Source organism: Corvus brachyrhynchos, unplaced genomic scaffold (genome assembly GCF_000691975.1).
Source record: "Corvus brachyrhynchos isolate BGI_N302 unplaced genomic scaffold, ASM69197v1 scaffold115, whole genome shotgun sequence".
NCBI classification, from domain to species: domain Eukaryota; kingdom Metazoa; phylum Chordata; class Aves; order Passeriformes; family Corvidae; genus Corvus; species Corvus brachyrhynchos.
Window position 1 is genome coordinate 2,139,306 of NW_008239553.1, and position 22,760 is coordinate 2,162,065.

The following is a 22,760-nucleotide window of genomic DNA, read 5'->3' on the forward strand; positions in this document are numbered from 1 at the left end:
AAGCCACCACCACCTCTTTGCTAAGCTGTTGCTTTGCATATTTTGTAGTGCTATGTCAGAATAGCTCTTGACCATGGCTCAGGCTTTTACAGGAGACACACCTCTGTGATAGCAGGAGAGGCTCTAGTGAGAGCAGGAGCTGAGGCAGTGGGGCTCGCAGGTGACTGCAGCAGGTTGTAGCCACTGCCACATCCATCCCACTGTGGCTGCCAGAGCAGAACACAGAAACCCACAAAAAATTCAGATGGAAAGATGTTCCAGGAAGCATCGAAGTCTGCCCTTCCCTCAGGGCAGGATCATTTGTGAAACAGATATTTGTATAACCTTGTAATGCCAAACCGTCTGCGGTGGTACTCCACAGACTCTTTGAGAAGTCAGTCCAAGTCTGTTACTACCTTGAGCATTAAAAAGCCTTTCCTAATATCTTTTTTAAAATATTCCTTGCTGTAAATTAAACCACTATTATTAGCTCTTGCATATTCCTACCACTACCACCTTCCATTTTTCATTAAGAATAACTATTGCAAGTACTTATTCCTTATTAATAAGTGGCTTGTTCAGTGTTCCCACTTGCAAAAGTGCTTCATACCAGAAACTCTAACATGAATTTCAGATTAATTCATTAAGTAAAGTGGGGGGAGGGTTGGTGGGATCTGGCTGAAGCGATCTAGAATAATTAGCTATGCTATTAGTATGTCAGGCACATAGAAGCACTATATGATAGTGCCATTTATGAAATGACAAAGCAGAAAGACGACATTTGCCAGTTTTTGGTGGAATTGCACAGACTGCTGTAAGATTTTGCCTTGCCCGAGTGGGACAGCCAAAAGGAGGTGGAGGGGCTGATGAGTTGCAGGAAGAGGAAGCACTGGGAGGGTTACCTTACCTCAGGAACCATAAATGGATCTTAGTTCAACCCTCAAAGAGAAGTCATCAGAGTTCTGGCTATTTGAGAAGCTTGAGTGGGGAAAGCATCTCACTTTTTAGTGAACCTAAGGGTAAATTACAGGAAAATAGACTGGAACTTGGGGAACAAAGGTTAAGTGCCATAAAAGAGTAAATACACTAAAAGCAGGTCCAAAGAAGCAGGAGATAGGAAAACAGTTGTAAGAAGATGCAGAGGGCACAGAAGTATAGGGACTGTGGGAAAGATACTAGAGACTTTCTCACTAGCATACCAGGAGCCCATGCTTTTGTTGCAGCTGCTGTACAGCAGAGCAGGGAGCAGCAGAGATTAGGTACAGCTAATCCCACACTGCATGGGTTTGGCATGTGTATGTCAATGTTTTGAGTGTTAATTATGACTGGGCAGCATCACACTGCAGGCCTGCTGGGCAGAGCTGTTCTCAGGCCATGTGTTTCTTTATCATTTCCTTATTGAGGTTTATTAATTCACAGCAGAGAAATTAGAACCTGGTTTGGGATGTTAAACAAATAGATATGCTCTAGCAAGACATGAAGTGTCAGCTGAATAAGTAGAAAATGAAGAACTCTTCAGCTGTGTTGAAAAAGGACTGTTGTTCATTATCCCTGCTTTATACTGGCCAATCTACCTGGCCACTCCAAGTGAACGGCCATCAAATGGTAAAGGGCACATTGTGCTAAGGAAATGCTAAGCTCTTGTTAGAGACATGTTTCTGAGGCAACTAAAGTGTATGTTAAACAGATGAACTTGGATATATGCAAAAGACTGTCCCTGAAATTGCTGAGAGGGGGAAATGTGGCTTTAATTGCCTGCTTTATACACTCATGAGTGTCTGGACCAGGAACAGAGAAGTGTGTTTGTCCTATCCTGTCAGCTGCCTGTAAGAGCAGCCAGGCTGCCTCTGCCCTCTCTCAAGGACTGCACAAGGTGCAAAGCAACAGAGGTGTGAGAGCCAGGAGACATGAACTCAGTGTCTTGTCAGCTGTGAACTTGATCTGATCCTGGACAAATCACCATACCAGGTGCCTGGGTCCTGCTCGGCAGCTCGGCGCTGGTCGTGTCACAGCACCGCTGCTGTGGGGAGGGCCTGTGGATGAGTCCTCCTTAGTCCTGCAGTTGCTTAGTGCAGCTGCTCTGTGTCTCACTCCTTGTATTATGTGACCTGTTGTTCTCAAGTGAAAGATTTCCTTTTGTAAAGTACAGTGGTTGAAGTCTTACATCGTTGCATCTTAGAGATCCATGAAATTGAGTATAAGCCTCCCTTCGAACAGCCAGATCTTTTTAAAAGCCTAGTAGAATTGTTAGAGCTATGTTTAAAAATACCCAAAACAAACCACTAAAACAAGGTAAGTCAACTGTTCATCTACATTTTCCTCTTTGAGAACCCAGCAAGTGTACTGCAGGGGTAGTTTTAGAGCAAAGCAGAATTTGATGTCCTGATCGCTTGCTGGTGCTGCTATGTTTTCATTAAGGCTTTACTGTGTTTTCAGGGCTTTTGGACAAAGGCTGAGGTCTTTCTCTCCTCATTAATGCCCTTGTCCACTGAGGGGCTAAGACCCCTTTGACAATTTTATTTGGTACGTGTGGAGACTATAGACCAGGGTGGATGTGGCATTTAGAATCATGTGTGGATTAAAATACCTCTGTTGTTATCCAGAGAGCAGGAAGGGGACTCTTAGCTGCAGGGGGGAGTACTTCTTCACAGCAGACAATTTTGCCCAAGAAGGGATTCCCAGCATGGGTGATGAACAATGCCAGGTGTGGATCTGGTGGAGAAGGGGAATCTCCTCACCTGCTGCTGGCATCTGCTCCAGTGGTGGGCACAGAGGTGCTTCAGCAACCCAGCTCTTTCAAATATTTAGTTTTGTTTTTCCATTCATTTATTACTTGACAAGCTGCCATTGTTTTCTGAGGAACACAAGCAAGAGAAAGCAAGTTGCCTATTTTTTTTTTTCTTCTTATAAAGCAATAAAACTTGGAAGGTACTTTAAGAAGTAGAAAAAAGGTGCTTCACTAGCTTGAGGGCTTTCCTCCATGACATGGAAAAGATGGATCCTTTCCAGGAAGGCATCAGTGCCAGACTTTTCCTGACAAAGATTGCGTTTATCTATCATTCTGGAAAGTCCCATTTAGGCAGCATAACTGGGAAGACTGCCTGCCTTCTTTCTGTGCATTTTGTTGTAGGTGTGAGTACTCTAATTTTCCAAGGCAGTGCTGAATTTAACCATGCAACAGTTGGTGAGTAATGTGGCAGTCAAAAGTTGTTGAAAGTTACAGTAGTTTTGCAGTAGTGTTGGAAGTAGGTAGCTCTAAAGTGCAAGACATGGTGCTGTCACATCGCTACCAATTCCTTGATTTCTCAGGAAGCTGCATATAGTGCCTCCTGCAAGAGAGAAATTAAATTTAAATTCAGATTGGAAATGCATAGTTATTCAGCTATCCCTGTGTGCAGAGGAAATTTTCAGGTATGTGCTACACGATCATCTGCAGCTCCAAAAACAATTAACTGATGGGCTGATACCCAGTGAGTGCCTCTGAGAAATACCTCCACCTGACTTTGTCTCTATTTCTTATTTTTTTCATTCTCCCAAACGAATGAAGAGAAAAGCTGGACTGTGAATAGTGTAAGGATTGCAAATTCTCTCAAGGCATGGCCCTTACTTAGACTAATCAGGTTTTATTTTGGGAAGAGCTCTGCGCAGAGGGTATTTTTAGCACTTGGTTCCAGTTACCTAATTAAACTTCTCGAAACAACAACAAAATGCATCACCTCTGGAGCAGACCAGAGTTTTGGAAAGCAGCCAGATAAACTGACTGAGAACAAATAGAGAAATTCCTATTCCAAGTTTATAAACTTTAAAATCTCATGGGGTAGGTCTCCAGTGACTTGTTGCTGCTATGCAGACCAGGCAGGACATACTCTGGTAGGAGGATGTCCCCTTTCTCTTTGCTTACCTTTCTCCTTTTCAAAACGGCAGCCATTCAGACAAGTGTCTGAAGTGATGCTTCTGTCTTGATTTTTATTATTATATCTCCACTTTCAATTCCACTGCCCCGGTAAGCTCTTACTGGAAGATACCTTGTGAGCAGTTGTGAAGAGAACTTTCCACACAGGCTTCCACCAGTATCTAACCACTTTAATTAGAAGCAAACCTATGGCAGAGAAAGTTACGTGCTGGTACCAGCCTTGCCCATCAGTCAGGCTTAACCTGTGCCAGTTCAAAGATGCTGCCTGTGGATAGCTCTAGCATGACCTATAAAGAACTTTATTTTTCTGTCTCTGTTGCAGTTGCAGTAAGAAATTTTAGTAGTACACCTAATAAGGACCTCAACATTCTATCCTAAGAAGTTCAAACCAGATTATATTATTACCAAATAACAAGCACTTTGGCTGAATTTTTCTGTCTGAGCTATCTACCTCACCATGTTATTATTTTTAAGTTGTCATCCAGAAAAAAAATGTCCAGCCTTTTTCAGCAATGGGACTAGAAGGAGAGCATTGATTTACATTAAAAGAAATGGGCAAACACATCTTGGCAACTGTCTTCTTAGGAGCTAGAGTGTCCTGAAAGCTTGTTAGCCAGTTTTGGGATTTGGGGCAGGACAGCCTGTGCCTGAGAAAGTGTGCCATGTCCTATATGCTCTGGAGAGGAACCCATGACTGCTGTCAGCCAGGATCTCAGCCTGCTCTGCTGCCAGAACTGGCAGCCCAGCTCTCTCTCTCTCTCTCTCTCTCTCTCTTTTGTCATGTTCCTACTGGGCAATCCAGGTAAAATTACCCAAGTTTTCCTCTGCATTAGCTGCCTGACCCAACTCCCCATGACATGACATGGCATTTCAAAGGAAGCAGGAGTACAGGATGAGGAGGCTGCACTTCCCTGCAGACACATGTCCTGTAGAACTGGCTGGCAGCTAGTGCACTTGAACTCTACTGGCAGCTTGCTTTATTCCTTCTCCAGCTGATCAATACAAAGGCCAACTACTGTTCCTCCTGTAAGATGATGTGTTTGCCCAAGTAAAGGAGGTCTGTGAAGCAGGTTGGTAGGCAAAGCACTGCCATTGATCTCTGAGGGTGACAATATGAGATCCTTTTCGGGTACTTTTGTTCTGTGGTTTTTTTCAGAATTTCTTCTTGCAGGTAATTTTGATTTTCTACATATGAAACATATGTAGAAAAGATTATTATTGAGACTGCAGGTAGTTTTGACCATGGTAGACCTACTCTGAGATTAATGATGTTAGAGAGGAATGAAAGTTACTGAATCCCTTCATGTTTGTCATAGAGGCCATACTATAAGCAGTGGATGGAATAGGCAAGGAGGAAAAAATCTAATGATATAATTAAGGCAATTACACAAGTTGGTGTAGGGATTTTTTTCTTCTCTCCTCCCCCCGCCTAAAAATCTCAATGGATGCTTGAAAAATATCTCCTGATTATCTTAATTGAAGAAATTCTTATATTTAAACATCATAATCCTCTTTTTACATTTCCAAAGTGCTCAGCCCTCTCAGCAGTTTCTTGGAAGCTCACACAAAGATACCTCTTTCATTTGTGACTCTGTTCTTAAAGAGAGAAGGGGACCCTGTTGGGAGGTTATGTCCTTTCGTCCAGAACACTGAGTCCCAATTTTATTACTCCTTTGTCCTTCTGAATAGACCCTGAACAGATGAGATTTTACCTCTTGTACTCTGCACAGCTCAAGTGCATGTAGGTGAAGGAGGAAATTAGATCAAAGCTTCTATTTTGCTAAGTCTGTTCTCTGTATGTACAAGGCACAAAGACAGTCTCTCCCTGAGGAGCACTGGAAGCCACTCTGAAGAAAGGTCACACCCCTTTTGTCTGCAAATTTTTCTCTGAGTTCAAGTATCTTTGCAAAATTCACAAAACTGTAAGGCTACTGCACTGTGCTCTTTGCGGAGCAACTACAACTGCACTGAGTGAAAATGGTGGTGCATGTTTCCTTAGGTGTCCACATGGAATACATTGTAACAGGGCCTAGGAGCGGCAGCTTTGAGTTGAGTTCAGAGTAAGTTTTGGCTAAGAGGATTGTGTTAACAGACTTGACAGAAAAAACCTTCTGGGGCTGAATTCCTGGGTTCTGAGATGACTTTTCTTCTACTAATGAGAGAAGTAAGATGTCCATTTTGGCACTGTTGCACTGGAATTGCTGTAGTCATGCTACTTTCTCCCTGTCAGTTGCCCAGTTCTGACCAGTGAAATAGAGCAGCTACTCACAAACCTGGTCCCACTGCTTACCTGTGGGTAATGTGGACAGCAGCCTCTCTACGTTTCAGTTCATTGTCACATCTCACCTCACATCTTATATGAATGTCTTTTGACTGAGAAGTCTGAGGTCACAGGGTCCAGACGACATTCTGTGGCCTCTGCAAGCTCCTGCTCTTCTTCCAGAGGAGAATCTGAGACTGTGCATTTGTAGGACACGTTGAAATGCCTGCATGAGGAAAGATGAACACAGTATATAGGCACTGGGTGGAAACTCCCCTTTAGGGACTGGGATAAAGGGAAAAAGGTTTCAGAGTGCTCATCATGTTTTGTGCTGAGCGATTTGGGAATATTGGAGTCAATACAGGAACTTACTTGTAGAAAGAGTATTGGTAATCTTCTTTCTCTGGCAGATTCTCCTTTCCACAGAGAAGAAGAATATTTTGTAGTTTACCTGCAGGATCTTCTGGATCATGAGACTGCCTGTCTCTTCAGGCTTCCTAGGTAACAGTGAAGACCTGTGGGATTTTTGCTTTATTTCTGGGGCTACATCAGGACATGGAGCCTGCATTGCCCCTAAACCTTTGAGGATGGTCCTGGCTACTCATTATAAAATGCTAAATATGTGCTTGTATCTCCCTAGGACGTTTGTGTTGCCATCAAATGCAATTAATTGCTATATCTAAAGGAAATGTTTTACTGTATGAAAATGTTAAGGGGAAAAAAATACTTCTTGTTCATGTGCCAGTGGTACGTGTGTGGTCTTAGTATCAAGGTCTGAACTTTGAGAACACAGTGATTTTCTTTGCTATGTACATACAGGAATGTGCGGGTAATATTTAATTAATTGAAGTACAAGGGACAAGCCAAAGTGGAAAAATGTGTGGAGAATATTGTATTTTGATGTCTTTCAAAAGATGTCTTATTTGAGAGGTGTGAATTTATGCATTTCATTTCAGGCTCCTGTTCAGAATGAATATTTATCAGGATTAGCAGCCTCTTCTTCATGAGAGGTATCAAACCAGGCTGCCAGCGTTTTGTTCTCTGGTTTAAGACTCATTCTGTCAACTCAATACACTTTTAAAAAACTTCCTATTTATTTATGTGATGCCAATTATCTGCTGAGGTCTGTAGACACAGGCTAGATAGAAAAAGATGGTCATTCACTTTACTGTATTCAGGAATGGTTTGATCCTGTAAGCAGAATGACTCCTAATTTGCCTCTGGCATTACAGATTCCCCTCTGTCAATCTAGCGAAAAAGAGTTTTAGTTTGGCATTGACCCCGTGCTTTCATTTCCACAAATACCAGGACAGAAACATATTTCTCAAAGTCCTTTGTTTAGAGATAAAGGCAATACATTTAAATTATGTTTCCTAGTCTTGAATATTCTGCTTTACATGGGGAGCCGGGAAATAAAGGATAAGAGAAAACTCTTTGTTTATCCATATCATTCACTCTGATGAAACCAGAAAATCAGTCATGATATTAAACTGCATGTCCCCGGACCTTTGTGACCCTGCATAGAACGTACTCTGACAAGGAGGAGAATCAGTTTAATAAGCTTTACATTTAGGAGCATGCTGAATCTGTAACTGCTACATAGTTTTTGAACATGATTTGTTTTGTTCATTATTTTTGCTCGGTGTGTTGTCAAAGTTGTGACAATCTAAGGACATCATAAATCCAAAGTCTGTAGAGGTAATGTTTTGCATTAAACCAGCAGATAGAGCTGGAAAAGAAGAGGACGCTTTCAAACACTCAGTCGGCACTTAATTATGACTTGTGTGCCCAAAAGCCTCTCTGCTTCTCCGAGCTCTACTGTTTGGTCTTATCTGAGATTGTCTGTCTGATCACAAACCCTGGTACTTACAGAGCACAGGAATCTTGCTGGTTTCTGCTGGCTAAGGTACAGCCCCTGCCTCTGCCCACTCGCTTATTTTTTTCAGGAACAAATGAACAAAATGGATTTTTCACCAAACAATTTTTTGTAGGTAAGGTAGGAAGCCTTGAAGCAGTGAAGGAATGGCACAGTTTTGTTGGGAAAATACTCCTCCACCCTGCTGCTGCAACTGTTTAAAACTACTTTTCACCACGAGCCCATTTTTTAATATTAGTTTTTGAAACCTTCCCGAGTAAAATCAAATTACTTTAATCAAATTTCTTTTTATTATTTGTAGCCAAATTGTTAGTAACTGAGATAAGAAGTTTGGAAATGGCCATTATCTGGTAATTGACCATGTCAGTTTAGTTAAGCCTCTGCAGCTTTAGCTTATCTCACCTCTGTATCCCCCAGTCTCAAGTCATACATTAATTCCTAGATGGTATTTTTTTTCCAGAATATTTTCTTCTTTGCTTCCCAGAATATCCTATAGGACTCTATGCTTGGTGATGTTCCTCTGAGTAGGAACAGAGACGCAGAAGTACCCTGAAGCACTGGTATATTATGGATTCTGTCAGGTTACAGGGGTTTGCATTCTTCTGGGTCTGTTGGCAGATCTGTGCTGTATCCCAGGAACTGTGAGTGCTGCATTCCTAGAGGGTCCTCATCCTTTTTCCAGAGGATGATTCGCTCAAGGAAGGGGAGAATGAGTTTCAGGGTGAAACTCTCCCGTTGAAGGCACAACCCTGTGTGGACTCAGTTCTGAGGCCACGTCCAAGAGTACAGCCAAAGTCCAGTTATGTGTTTCAGCTGCACTTTATCTGCAGCCAGGCAGTCCTTTGAGGACAAACAGTGTAGACTTTATGAAAAGACATTTTTCTTCCTAAGATCTGCAGGTAACCCGGAGAGGCAAAAATCTATATTCAGCAGCAGCAGTATTGATAAACTGTCTGGCAGGAGGACCAGAATGCTTTCCACCTCGAGAACCTGCAGGAAACAGTGGCTCCTGCTTCTCTGTGGTGCTGACTGGAATCCATGTCCCTGTGGCAGATCTGATCAGCAGAAACCTAAGGACAGCCCAGCACCTGCCTTCAATGAGCTGGCCTTGCTCAAACCTGAAATAAAAGAACATATGGCTTACTCTTCTTTTGCTTGTATCAGCATTAAATATGTTCATAAATGCCACTAAGTATCCTGGTTGATAAGCCATGACATGAGTAATAATGCAGGAAGTTGTGCAATCACACTTAGATGCCCACATATTGTCAGTGGTTACAAAGGGCGAAAAGCCAAATGTCTTCAGCCACTTAATACACAATTTCTGGTGTATTGTACATAAAATTCTTGAGTGCTGCTGTGAAGGAGTGCTTTATCATCTTTATAACTCAGATGACAAATAGAGACACCCAGCTATTCAATGCTCCCCTATCGTGCAGTGTATATATGGCCTCCTGGCTGCCAAGGCATTGTTGACTCATATTCAACTTGCCATCAGCCAGGACCACCACGTCCCTTTGAGTGGTGCTACTCTTCAGTGTCTTGTTCCCCAGTCTGTCCATACATCCCTGGTTGCCCCATCCCTGGTGCAGAATTCAGCAATTGCCCTTGTTAAACTTCATCCAGTTGATGATTGCCCAGAGTGAAGGAATTTTGCAGGGTGCAGCAAGATTAACACCTCCAACTAACTGGGTTTCTTTTTATTCCTCCAAAATAGGCATGTCACCTAATAACCACCTTCCATTAGTAAACTTGTCCTTAGAGCTAGCACTATATACAAAATCCTGCCACGGCCCAGTGTTGTCCTCAGTTATGTTAAGGTAGGTTTCTGCATCTGTCCTAGAATATGTTTTTCTTTCTGTTTCCTGATGGGGAGATGTTATGCTTTCATACTTTTTTTTGCCTGCTCACTTTGGTTGTAAGTATTGGGTAGGTAATATTTGAGTTGGATAAACTATCATCCAAAATCCACTTAAAGCTGAATTTTATACTTCATGCACCTGAAGTAAATCTCCTGTGACACCTCTGGTTCTATAGTTTTGGTCTGAATCAAAACCACAAAGATGTTTAAGAGAAACTGTGGTTGTGGGAAGGAGAGGAGAAGCCTATCCAAACATTTTGGAAATGTACAGTTTGTATTTTCCTTGAAAACTTAAAAAACCTGTGATGTGGTTTCTGTGTTTTCTCCCAGACAGCTTTGACTTTTCCACATTAATCATTTTACTCATGAATTTGTTTTCCTTTGTCTTCCCCTCAGCAAAAGCTTAATGAAACCCTTGCTGTTTGTAGTTTCAGTATTTGTTGCAAGGTGAGGAAAATTGCCCCATTTACATCAGAAAGCAACCCAAGTGCTGGATACACAGGTATGAGTCAGGGCTTCAGGTTTCCAAGCCAGAGCTGTGGAGCCTGTTCTTCACATGGGGCTCCCAAATTTATGTTTAAATTAGTGTTAAACCTCTAAAATGACTGTGCATATGCTTGAATATCTGTAGTCTTAGTGTGGAATTCAAACAAATTTTCATGCAGTCAATTAAATTTCTATAGGCAGGGTAAGTACCTCTTGTGCATAGCACTGTATAGGTGCTTGGGAAGAGAACAAGAGAGTTTGCAGTTCGATATCAGTATTGCCTGAAGGCTTATATATTTCAACTGGAAGCTTATCATCTCAATAGATGTACTTTTAATTCACATAATTCTTTTAACTCGGTCCTCCAAAACTCAGCGCTGCTGAAATTCAGTTCATTGGACATTCAGTTCACTGGTATTACAGCAGTAAAAGTTGTAAGAAACTCAAATTTGAAAGAGCCCAGCAAGCCTGCACCAGAACTTTAACTTTTCTTAATGCTCTAGGGAGAGGTTAATTCTGCTCAATCACCTTTTATTCACCTGCAGCATTAAAGGAACTGCAGACACTTTAGTATCTGAATTGAAAGGTTGTTGAGTCACCATTATACCTCTGTAGTCTTTGTTCGCTTGCTATTTTGCAGCTGCTTTTACCATTATTCACTGAGTTGCCGCAGAAATCTCTGATAGTGGTACTAGGAGATTTTTATTTCTCTAGCAGTGGGAAATAAAGTGCTAATCCAAATCATTACTGCTAGCACCAGGGGGCTTTGCATTTAAAGTGCAGGTTGTACAGCAGAATTTGTAGCAGCAAGTGACTGTCTCCAGGCGTTTGGGAGCATATACTGGGTTATGTGTGTGAAGGTCTCTGCGATTTTGAATCAGACTTTATAGGACTTGCATGAAATATGCCTTGTCTGGGACTTGACCCCTTGACTACTGCCATATTATAAGTCATTAATAACTTGGTAAGTATTTTGTCACAGCTTTACAGTTCTGCTATATGAGCTGAGCTGGATTTCCTCTTATGTGCAAGCTGTAATTTGTGAGTAGCGCCAGATTAAGTTGCACTGTCCTGCTCATCTCTCAGAGGATGTCATGGAAGAGTACTATATATCTCTATGCAGTATATTATATTATATTGTATTTTGTGGAAAGGTATATAAGAAAGGCAAGTATGTCATGGATCCTGAAGTACCTTCTGCACTTTGGAATGGTACACAGACTGGAGTGCCAAGGAAAGCCAGAATAGGTGTTTGTTACCTTTACCATACTACATCTGAGTAGAAACCCCAGGGTCATAGGTTTTGGGTCATGAATGGGTTTGCCATGTGGGCCACTGGGTTTCCAGTACAGAGTCATGGGCTCAGCTCTTCCTATATAATCACATACGCTGCACCAAGGCCCCTATAAATTGCTACACCATAAAAAAATCAGTAAAATAAAATAGTCTGAGAGGACTTTCCCAGCCTGACTGAAATAGTGAGGACAAGCTTATCCTTTATTCTGTTCTTCTTCCCAGTGTGTATGAAGAGAGGAGCAAACCAGAGCAGCTGTTTGCTACACCAGGTCTCCCAGTTACCTACATGGCTGTAGGGAACCATAGCAGCAGGGTTACACAGTAAGTTCAAAAGATACTTTAAGCCATTTTTTCCTGTTCAGATAAGTAATATTGGATAAAAAAGACACCATTGTGATCTAGGAGTTTGATAATTAGTGTATTTCATCATCACATTTAATTTCATATTCAGTTTGTGCAACTATGAGAGCTCAGAGCACGTTGTGTCAAGTCAGACAGACCTTCTATGACCTGCTTTCTGACAAAGCAGTCAGTGGCTTATACAGGAGGTGGCCTGCTCTTTTCAAAACCAAAGGAGCAAACCAGTACATGCTTTAAATCTAGAGACTCCAGACTAATTCCACCAGTGTCCCACTAACTGGTATGTTAGGAATTTGGATTCCCTCATGCTACCCAGAACAGTTAATCAGCTATTAAGCAAATTTGCACCTGCTGTCTATAAGCAATTAATGATGCACAGGATTACTCTTTTTATTGCTCAAAAGGGAAGGAAAATGATTTTTAGAATGGTTTGTGGGTTTGGAGGAGAGGTAGAAGAAACAAGTATTTTGTGTATTTTCCTCTCCATTCAAGTAAGTCCAGTGATGTGATTCTTGCAATGGTGCTTGCAACTGAAGCTCGAGTGTCTCTGTGAAGAGACTTCACAGAGCAAAGTCAAAGCAATGAAATGGATTGCACAACTGGATCTCACTTGTGCTCTCCTCTGAGTTCAGAATTAAAATGAACTACAAACAAATGCAACAGTGTTTCCCTTATCCATTTTTCCTGTGAGAAAGTGGAATAAGAAAGCCACACAGCATAATAACGAAAAGAAAGCCATGTTTTTAGAATTCTATCTGTCACAGCCAGCAGTCTGGTGAATAGTCTCAGAGAAGGGGGTTGATTTCTAAGAACCCAGCTGGTTTTTCACTTGTCCACGGGCTTTGTGTTTTACTCTGTATCTCAGGTCTTTTGCAAGCCTTTCCCTCCTACAAGGGTGAAAAATAGTAGGGTGAGTGAATCTACACAGCCAGATTTCTGTCCTTGCCATGATGGATGGTGAGAAATCAGCACCAAGAGGAGAAAATAATCTGCGTTGTCATAGTTTATGTAAATGCCTGAATAACAATAATAAAATCATCTGTAAGCAAAGGTGTCTTAATGTAATGTCTTTCACACTGCTGCCCACAAGGCTTCAGCGGGCCTAAAAGGTGGTCTGAGCTTGAAGTGATCTGAGCTGTGCTGAGCTATTCTGTACATGTTCAGTTTCTTAGTTATGCAAAGCATGTTAAATTGCATGTCTGCTTTGGTTTATGTGCCATAATCCCTTTCCAGATTGTCCAAGTACTTAGCAATCAATGCCTGCTTAGTGCAGTTCCATCATTCCGTTTTCTGGGTGAAAACAGTGGAGAGCAGGGGAAAAGGTGTTTTTCATGTGTGCTCACTGCAAGAATTCCAGTCTGCACAAATCTTGTCTGCTTGATGCAGTTACCATCACCTGATAAAAGTAATCTTAATTCCTTCTGTAACATATATGGCTTTGGAGAACACTGATTCTCTTCTGATACTTGCTTTAGACCTCTGGTTTTGTTGACTTGACTGGAGTTCAGTCTTATTGCAATGGATTGTGAGAAGAAAGAATTGTCCCTATGTGTTTTGCAGGATTTGCAGTTTAATTTAAACCTGCTATGAAAAAGAAATGGGATCTCTGAAAAGCTTGGTATCATAAAGCTTCTGGTATTTACACACCATCTGCTTCAATACACAATGGATAGCTGATCAGCTCCTTTCTGTAGCAGCAGGTAACATGGTGCTCCTGAGAATGGATAATATTGGCCCCAGTCCTCGACTAGTGTAAGACGAAAGAAAACAGGTCTTAGAGAGGGTGTACATGTATATTCATTCTTCCTAAACTGCTGTGATCACATATTGTTGTGCAACCCAAATGCAGTAATAAAAGCATTTGGCCTGTTATCTCCTTCATGACCCAGTCATCTGTAAGGATGATGCCCTCAGCCATCAGACTACTATAAGATCTTGTGAGCTAATGACAGCAAGAAAGACTATCCTGTTGCTAAGTGTTAGGTTCAGAAAGAATAGTTTTCCAAAGTGCTGAATCTAACACCCTTGACACTCACTCTCTCTCTCTCTCTCTTTTCTCTTCTTTTTTTTTTTCTTTCTGCCTGCAGAGCCAAAATGCAGGCAAGATACCTTTTTCCCCTGCTATTCTATTCTGGCTTTCTTTGATATATGAAATTCAGTTTTTAGAGGAGAAGCTCTTAGAAACTTGTATGGGCCAGTAGGGACTGGTCACAGCAATAATGTTGTAAAACCTTCTAATCCAATTTGTGCCAAAAGACGCATGTTGTTAAAATGCCCAAACACATCTAAAAGCAGGCTGAAATGGTTTGTTCTTAGCATGTGTTATGGATCCACAGGTCCCACTAGTTTTGTCTGGCCCTGTGCTTTGACTTTTGGTTAGTTGGGAACCAGTTTTTACACTACATTCTTTTACACTACATTTTTTTACACTACATTCTAAATGTCAAGCACATTTAGACTGGAGTGGGAAAGAAAGCTTCTCATCCTCAGATGAGGTAAGTCCTTTACCAAAAGAGGTGAGAGAACAAGATACCAAAGGGTTCCAACATTGTTGTGTTTATTAAAGGAATTGTGTGCTTGAATCAAGAAGAAGCTGGCAGAGGGAAATATGAACTGGTGGACACAAAGTATTTTAAATGGCTGTGTTATGAAGGAAAAAACAGCAAATAATGGTCTTGAAGTCTTAGGTGTTTGTGGGTATGGGTTCTTCTGTGGGCAGATTTACTCTCAATTTTATAGCTATAAACCTAAGGAAACCCAGCTAGATGGCAAGCCATTGGTCACTAGTATTACATATCACCTGTGCTCAGTCTGAGATATTTTTCCTTAAAAATGAGGAAATTAACAAGCACAAGAATGTGAGAAACATTGTATATGATTCTTCCCACTACTTTCTATTTTTGATCCTTTTTTTTTTTAGTATCTCCATCCTCTTATCTGCTTACAGAATCATATGTGCTCAAGTCCATCTGCTAAGGTTGCATCTGAGAAAAAATGGGGACTCATTTGAAGCACATCTGATGTGTCATTTAGGAATCTTTTCTTCTTGACTAATGTCAGCTCGTCAGCAATATTTAAGCTGCAAGCTTATAAGCTGACCTGCTGAAGGGCTCTTTCTAGTTCTTTTTTCCCCAGATTCCTGTTGGACTTTTAGAATGCCTTGCTGTTCTGCACTGAACAGCCTACTTTGTTCTTAGTTTCCCCAAGGAAACTGGTAGCATTTATAGACCATCAGTCCAGCCTAGACTCAGGAGGGATGCACACCTTTCTGAGGACCCACTCGCTTCACGTGGATGAAATCTTGGAGATCTTTGACTTGTGGATAGACTGAATTGAATGCTGTGGTGAGAATGAGCTGCTGGACTTTTAGAATGCCTTGCTGTTCTGCACTGAACAGCCTACTTTGTTCTTAGTTTCCCCAAGGAAACTGGTAGCATTTATAGACCATCAGTCCAGCCTAGACTCAGGAGGGATGCACACCTTTCTGAGGACCCACTCGCTTCACGTGGATGAAATCTTGGAGATCTTTGACTTGTGGATAGACTGAATTGAATGCTGTGGTGAGAATGAGCTGGGGAAGGTAACCGTGGGATGGAGCAAATGCAGATCTTCCCGCGCTATCCTTGTGGGACTCTTGCTCTGGTACCATATGTTTTAATGCCATTTTGAGACTAGAGCCAGGGAAGAGGAAGGAGTGCTAACTTCTTAGAAGCCAGTGATGGAGTGCTGCCTCCGCAGAGCAGCCCTGCTACACTTGTTGGTGCTAATTAGTTTGTATCTGTTGAGCTTCCTTATGACACAGTCTGTTCTAATTAACACCTCCCCGTAGATTGCTGCTGAACTCCAGAAATCTCATTCATTTGTGACACACATTTCACCATCCCAGGGAGACAAATCTATTTTGTTGACAAAGGTGCTTATAATACTATCAGACTGCAATTTAATGTGTGTCTCAGAGATGGAGAGAGGTGACAAGACAGCCTGAGTGGGAGAATGAGTTAAAAATAACACTCAGAATTGCAGCTGTAGTTTGTCTACCAGGCTGAATTGTTGAGCCCCAGACCATATACTACTTTATTGGCTACAGACAATTATGGTTAGTGTTTATTCCTCTATCTCTGCCTCTTTACTCTACGTAGTAACACAAAAAGATACAATAGATATAATTGCTAGAATGAGAAGCTCAGAAATTATATACATATCCTATGTATATATTTATAGCTAAGCACACTATACACAGATCTCTGTGTCTCTCTACAGTCTATACATACAGTTTGCTTTAAAAAGTACAAAAATCAGGAGCTATACATAAGTTAAATATAAGCCTTGCAAATAGAATACAGCTGAAACTACTGCAAAATTTGGATCAGAGGCAGCAGCACCTAGGGACCTTACAACTGGTTTTAGAAATAATTTGTGACTAAATATATGAGACTTTTTTTACTTGGGCTGTGGCACCTGTCAGTGAGGCTGGCTGCTGCAGCAGAGAAAGGAGTCTGACTCCATATGTACAATGAAACAGCGTTGGACAAGGAGACTTGTGCTATTTCCAATGTAGAAAAGAACTCTGGAAATTCTGGAAAGCCTCCTCCTGCCACCATAACTCCTCCTGCACTCACAGCATAGCCACAGTCTATGCAGGCTGAAGCCTATCTGAAAGTGGGAAGTGCTGGCCAAGTGTGGGGGCATTTGGTTCCTTCTGCTAGGAGGAGGCACCAGCTAGAAGGCACCACCCTTCTAGTTTACATGATCTCCTCTATGTGAAAGTCTGTATTTTATAGTTACAACCACTGACGTCAGGAGTTTGTATGGCTGTTAGCATGAGTCCTTCCTGAGATTGGCTTTTCCTTCTCTGCATCTTATATTGCTCCCTTCCAAGTGGCTTTATGTTTTACTCCTGTTCTGTAGCATGACAACAGCTCCTCTGGAAATGCAAAAAGCAATTTTTCTCCCTTAATGGCTAACTCAGAATGACTTGACTTTTGCCATTTCTCTTCAATCCTCTCTGCAACATAACAAATAGCTCATCTCATAGCGTGGTTCCCTCTAGCTGTGTTGGCAGTACTCCTGTACTGTCGTATGCCAGAAACTATACTTTCTTACCACATTCTCATTTTCTTGGGTCCAGTTAGTAATTATTCTAAGCATCACATACATCCCTGAGAAGGCTGAAGAGACCAGAGTAAAATTGGCAAGGACAAAACGAGGCCTGAACACCCTGGTGCAACATGTGGTGTAGGAAGGCTTGCATGGAATTCTCTGAATTTTTCTGATATTGATCTCTAATTCTGTTTTTTATGGCCATGGGTCACTTTTGCAGCCCCACTAACGAAGACTTCAATTTTATATATCAAGGATGATCTCTGTTGTTAAAATAACTTCCAAAAGTGACTTTGGGCACCCATTCAAACCTGGACTGCCTTTGGGGAGTCCAAGCCAAGGTAAAGCTGTCTTCCTCACAATAATGAGATGTTAACAGGATCCCAGCAGAAGAATAAATCATGAACCAGAACAATCTGCTCACCTTACACAGACCGGTACTGAGTAAATAGCTTAGCTTTGCCACTGGGGAGTGGTTATCCATTGACTTCCCATCTGCCCATCTTCTGTCTCAGTTTGATTAGCAATGGCTGCAGATATGGGTGGAAATGGAGATTTAACTAATTCTTAGTCAATTTAAAAGAGTTTTTGCAAAGAACACCTTTGAAGAGTGGCTGTTTAAATACGAAGCTTCCTGTTTTGAAGAAACATTTTTCTATTTCTGCTTTTCTCAAGTTTTCTTTCTGTTCAGCTTGGCTTCTGCTTAATCTGAAAGGAAAATGGTAAATTATGGCAAAAGTTGTGGAAAAGTCAAGCAGCCCAAGCACAAAATCTTCCTGGGATCATGAAAAGGCAAGTGGTTTGCTTGATTTGGCAGGCTAGTACTTACCCTATGTTTTACATCTCAAAAAGCAATATTGCAACTCCACAGATTTATCTCTAAATAAGCAGTTAACAAATCAGATGCACAGAAAACAAGGTACATTCAAAATACTTTTATGCAGCCATGGCAATACAAAGCTGTAAATGCCTCCTGTCCCACACTGAGAATTTGCCCTGAACTGGAGGAATTTGATTCCTCAAACAAAGGGTCTGTACTCAGGTGTGCAGAGAGCTGAAGGCTGTTATTTCTCCTATCCAATCCATAACTGCTGCTAAAGGAAATGAAAATAAGGGCGTGCATCCAGCTTTCCTCCGGTATTCAAATTTTGCTTCAGACCTTGTATTGGCTGAATACAGCCATGCCCAAAATACCTCTGCAGTGTCTTTAAAAAGAAAATATCATCAATGTAAAAAATAAATCAATGTAAAAAATAAAAAAATATTTGCATAACAAATAGCAGTTAACATTGGTGACCCTTTTTTTTTTTGAGACCTGGGTGATCTTTTCTTGTCCTACTGAATGTATGAGGGCTAGGAAAGTTATCTTTTAAAATCCCAGCCATAATTGTGCAGCACTCCTTGAAGTACATCGACAGCTCCTCAGGATGACTCTCAGAGATGCTGCTGACAGCAAGATATCAAACAGCAGAAGTAAGGAAGTTTGCCCTCTCCCAAAGCTTCAGGGACCGACCCATTAGCAGGGCAAGAGCCAAGTGTGGGCAGCATCTGGGAAGGAAGTGGCATAAGTCACTGCTGAAAGCTTTCCTGATCCCTTGGCTGTAACTTGTCTCACTGGATCACGATCCTGTGGCTGCTGGAGGCCACCTGCTCCCATGCTCACTCAACAAACAGAGGATATATTCCTGTCTTCCTAGCTGAGTTTTTCTTTTCAGCTGCCTCCCAAAGGCTGAGTAGCTCGGGAAAGAGGAAAGTTCATTAGTTTCCCTGTTGGTGCAGAGTTTTCTGCTCTTCCCTCCCCAGGGGCTGTGTTTCACACGTAGAGTAATAAAACAGGATATTGTGGGAGAAGTTAATGGGTGGGTCAGGCCCTCTCAGTGTGAAGCCTTTTTTGATTAAAGGCTGCTGCTGAGAAACCTCTGGACTCTCACTCGCATGTGCCCTCACTAACAACACAATTAGCCCCTGAGAAAAGGGACTATAAAATGAGAGAGGTGGGAGAAAATAGGTTTGGTGTTATGTGTCCCCCAGGACCTGTGTGTCTTCTGACTCTCCGCTTTCTTTCCTAAGAATGGTTGAACTAGAGCTATTTAGCATCCTGCAGTTGATGTGGTGATATGTAGGATTTGAAGTAACTAGTGGCATATATGATACATAAGGATCTTGTGTGGTAACAAGGCAGAGACGCACAGAAGGCTGCCAGCTGCTCAGCTGTAAGACTGTGGGGACCACACTGAGCACTATGATCAGGTCAGTCTGTCATGAGGGTCTCACACAGGGGTCACAATGTAGCCAAGGCTTTGCTGCTTTTTCTTCTTCAGCTGTTGCTCTTACATGGCAAACTCACTTGAGGCTGTTGGCAGAGACCATGGGACACAAAGAGGACATCTGGGTATGTCGCTCTTCTGTGCAGTGGCTTTAAAGCCACACTAGAACACTCCTTCCCTTTTGCCCCTCCTCCTTTCCCTTCCCCTATTTTCTCTCTCCCTTTTGCCAGGATCTCAGTGGTTGGGGATGCCTTTATTCCTTTCCTCTCAGGCAGCTGTCTCAGCGCCCTTACTCCACAGACTTCCCTGCCGGCAAACTTTTTGTTGCTGGGTAAGTTTTCTGTTGTTAACACAACATCTTGTCACTGTTTCCTGTTTTCACCCTCTTAGGAATGAACTAAAAATGCATAATTTAGTTTCTTATTATCTTTCTTCAAATATCTGCTTTCTTAGATTTTTTTTTCTCAAGCTCCCACTTTTGCTTGTCCATTAGCAAGTAAGTGCTTATTAGAAATGTGTTCCTTCTTGTGTACTGTTTCCCAGACTTATTGGGATATGTAGTGTCAGAAATATTCTTCAGATACCCATTCTTAGGAGTTGGTTTGTGTCAGCTGAATAACACTTCTGAACTAAAAGCAATTCTCCTCCTCTTAAATTCCCCCAGGATGGGGGGAAAGGGGAAGCCCTCTGTGGTCTGAAAGTGATATACAGTGATAACCACCTGCATTTCTTGCACAAAGCACCTGCCCAATGATTACTGACCCAAAGCTCTTAATATTTTACTGAGGTCCAAATTATGACTCATGCATTTGCATCAAACCTTTTATTGTAAGCCCCGTTTTCTGATAGAAGCTCAGGAAAACCAGTATTTCATTGTCTTAGGATTCTTGGACAAAGCATTATGCTTTTCTTGCAGTTGAAAGTGGAAGGAAAAGTTATGGCTGTATTTTACACAAAGAAGATGCCAGGTTTGGGTTTCTTGTTCACACTTGCCTGTGTGAACAAGTTTCTTTCTGAAAGATACCTTCAGCTCCCTTTTCCAGATGGAAAGGTAGGAACCTTTGAAATGTATTTAAGACCAAACAGGAATGCATCAAATTTAAGAAGCAAGATGAACGACTTTTATACTCAATGCCCTTTCTGAATTCAAGTTGGTGGCAGGACTGCAGGTGCCAGGTCACCACACTGTCATTTGGATACAAATCCTCTTGCTACAGTAGGTATTACTCTTCCTGTGACATCTCACCTCCCACCTCTGTCTAGCAGCATTCTTCTTATCCCTTCCTGTGTCTTCCCTGCTCCCCTGTCTGACACTCTCTAGGAAGCAGCTTCTCTCAGTCAGGTCTCTGTGTCTTATCTAAAAGATAACAGCTTGTAACTCCCTCCTGTTATTGCCTTGGTCCTTGGCTTAGGGCTGAGTGGAAGGACATGGGTGTCACCTACTGTGCTCCTCCTTCACTGTTCTGGTTTCTCCTCAGCCAGCCCTTTCAGAGTGCAACTGGGCTGGACCCTGTCACCTCTGTGAGACTCGATGGCTCACAGGGAGCGTGGTTTGGCATCATGGGCTGCTGCTCGGGCTGAGATCTACTGCCTCTGCGGTGCCCCAAGGACAGCCTCCCAGATGGTTTGGGCAGGAGAGGTTATGGGGAGGAGATGTGGAAGGTGGGTGTGCCCTAACAAAGCGACCTACTTCTGACCAACCTGCCAGCATGTCTGCAACTCCCACTGCTAAAACAACAGACTCCAGCCAGGCAAAGCCTCCCAGAGCTGCTGTTGGGTTTACTTAATAAGAGGAACTGCCTGGGTTTCTTGCCCCCTCCTCTTCCTGGAGTTTTACTGCTTGAGAAAAAGCCGCTGGAATTTGGAGAAAAGCAATTAACGAAGGAGTTGGGATTTTTGACTGACATAGTAATTACGCTGGAAAATGTAATTTTCCCTGCATATTAGAGATGGGATTATTTCAAGGAGATCTTATTAATGTGCTGTTCACCAACAAAGAGCCCAGTAACCTCTGTCTTAATAAGATTAGCATGGGGGTCATAATGCAGGAGGCTGCTAGGGTGATATATTCAAGGTTTTGTCCAAAAGAAATAAATTATCTCCTCCTGCCTGGTGAGGGCATACAGGAGTTGATTTCCTTTAAAAGACATATACTCATTTTCTGATAGCTAGTGGATAACCTGTGCCCAAATTCCTTTGTCCAGATGCTGTACATCAGCAGCGAAATCCCACGGTTCAGGGGGGAGCCTGGAGCAGAGGTCAGAGCAGCTGAGAATGAGCAGGCAGGTAGATCCTCTGGCATCCCTTCTTAGATCAGTGACTTCCTCCTGTAAGCATGACCCTCTACTGTCTGCTTCTCTTTCTCCCTCTAAAACATGTGGATAATAATTGTCCACAAGTCATCTAAGATTAATGGCTGTTTGTGCAGTGCTCCAGCTCCCATGGAGCAAGGTCTGCACCCTTGTCACGGACTACTGCCATCATGTATGACCTGTTGTGCTCTGAAGGGACAGGAAATGGGAATACAGAGGGATGGAAAGAGGTGCTGTCGGTTTGGTTGTAGTTTGAGCAACATGTGAAAATTCAGGCTTTTCTGGGACACCATGATGCAGATGCTTTTTCTGGTTACACTAGACTTCTTCCACACCCTACTGATGGCTGTGGGGTGTTTTTGGGTAAGCCAGAGAGTGACACTGCTAAAAGCATTTCCAGGCAGCTTTCTCCTTCCTGACTCTGCTCACATCTGTCCACCATCTGTTTTGATTTTGCCTCTGTTGTGCTACATGTAAACATCCTCTTGAAATGTTCAGGGCACAGAAAGTTTGGGAGTTCCTCCCTCCCAGCATGGGATGTGAGGTGCAGCCTCTGGCTGCTGCATTAAACATGGGAGATGCTGCCCAGTGCCATAGAGGAAAACCAGCTGGTATTTATTATTGACACTGTTGGTCTGTGGGAATCTCAGTTATGGGTCAGGGATCCCTGTCACTGGGCTAAATGTGCAAACAACAACAGAGTGTAGTCCATACTGTCCTGTGCTAACCTTTCCATAGCAAGCTCTACCACCATCCAGGAATATTTTTAAAGTTAAAACCACGAGTTAACTCTACCCCAAAAAGGGAGATATGTCAGATGGTAGAGTCTTCAATGTCACTACTGATTTTTACCTGAATGGCACTGATGTATTGTAATAGAGTGCAGTGGTGTTAAACCCCTTGATAGCTTACCTGGGAAACCCAGGACATCTCATGCATACAAGTTGTGTGCTTAACTGCCTTAGCATTCAAATAAATAAATGAAGCGTTGCTTATCCTCTTGATTTCTTGATATCTCATTTACCTTTCAGACAGTATGCAGAAATAGGA

General features: G+C 42.2%; 1 long non-coding RNA gene across 2 annotated transcripts in view; it reads left to right on the plus strand.

Moving 5' to 3' along the window:
• The window catches only part of LOC108448582, a 73,076-nt gene that overhangs the window by 25,356 nt on the left and 24,960 nt on the right, over positions 1 to 22,760 (plus strand). Inside the window, exon 3 of one of the 2 annotated variants that reach the window (XR_001864532.1) lies at positions 11,894 to 11,980. The exons of the other annotated variant lie outside the window; for it this stretch is intronic. This is a non-coding gene — a long non-coding RNA (uncharacterized LOC108448582). Of the gene's footprint in view, positions 1 to 11,893; positions 11,981 to 22,760 lie in introns of those variants that run through there. 2 annotated transcript variants of the gene reach the window in all.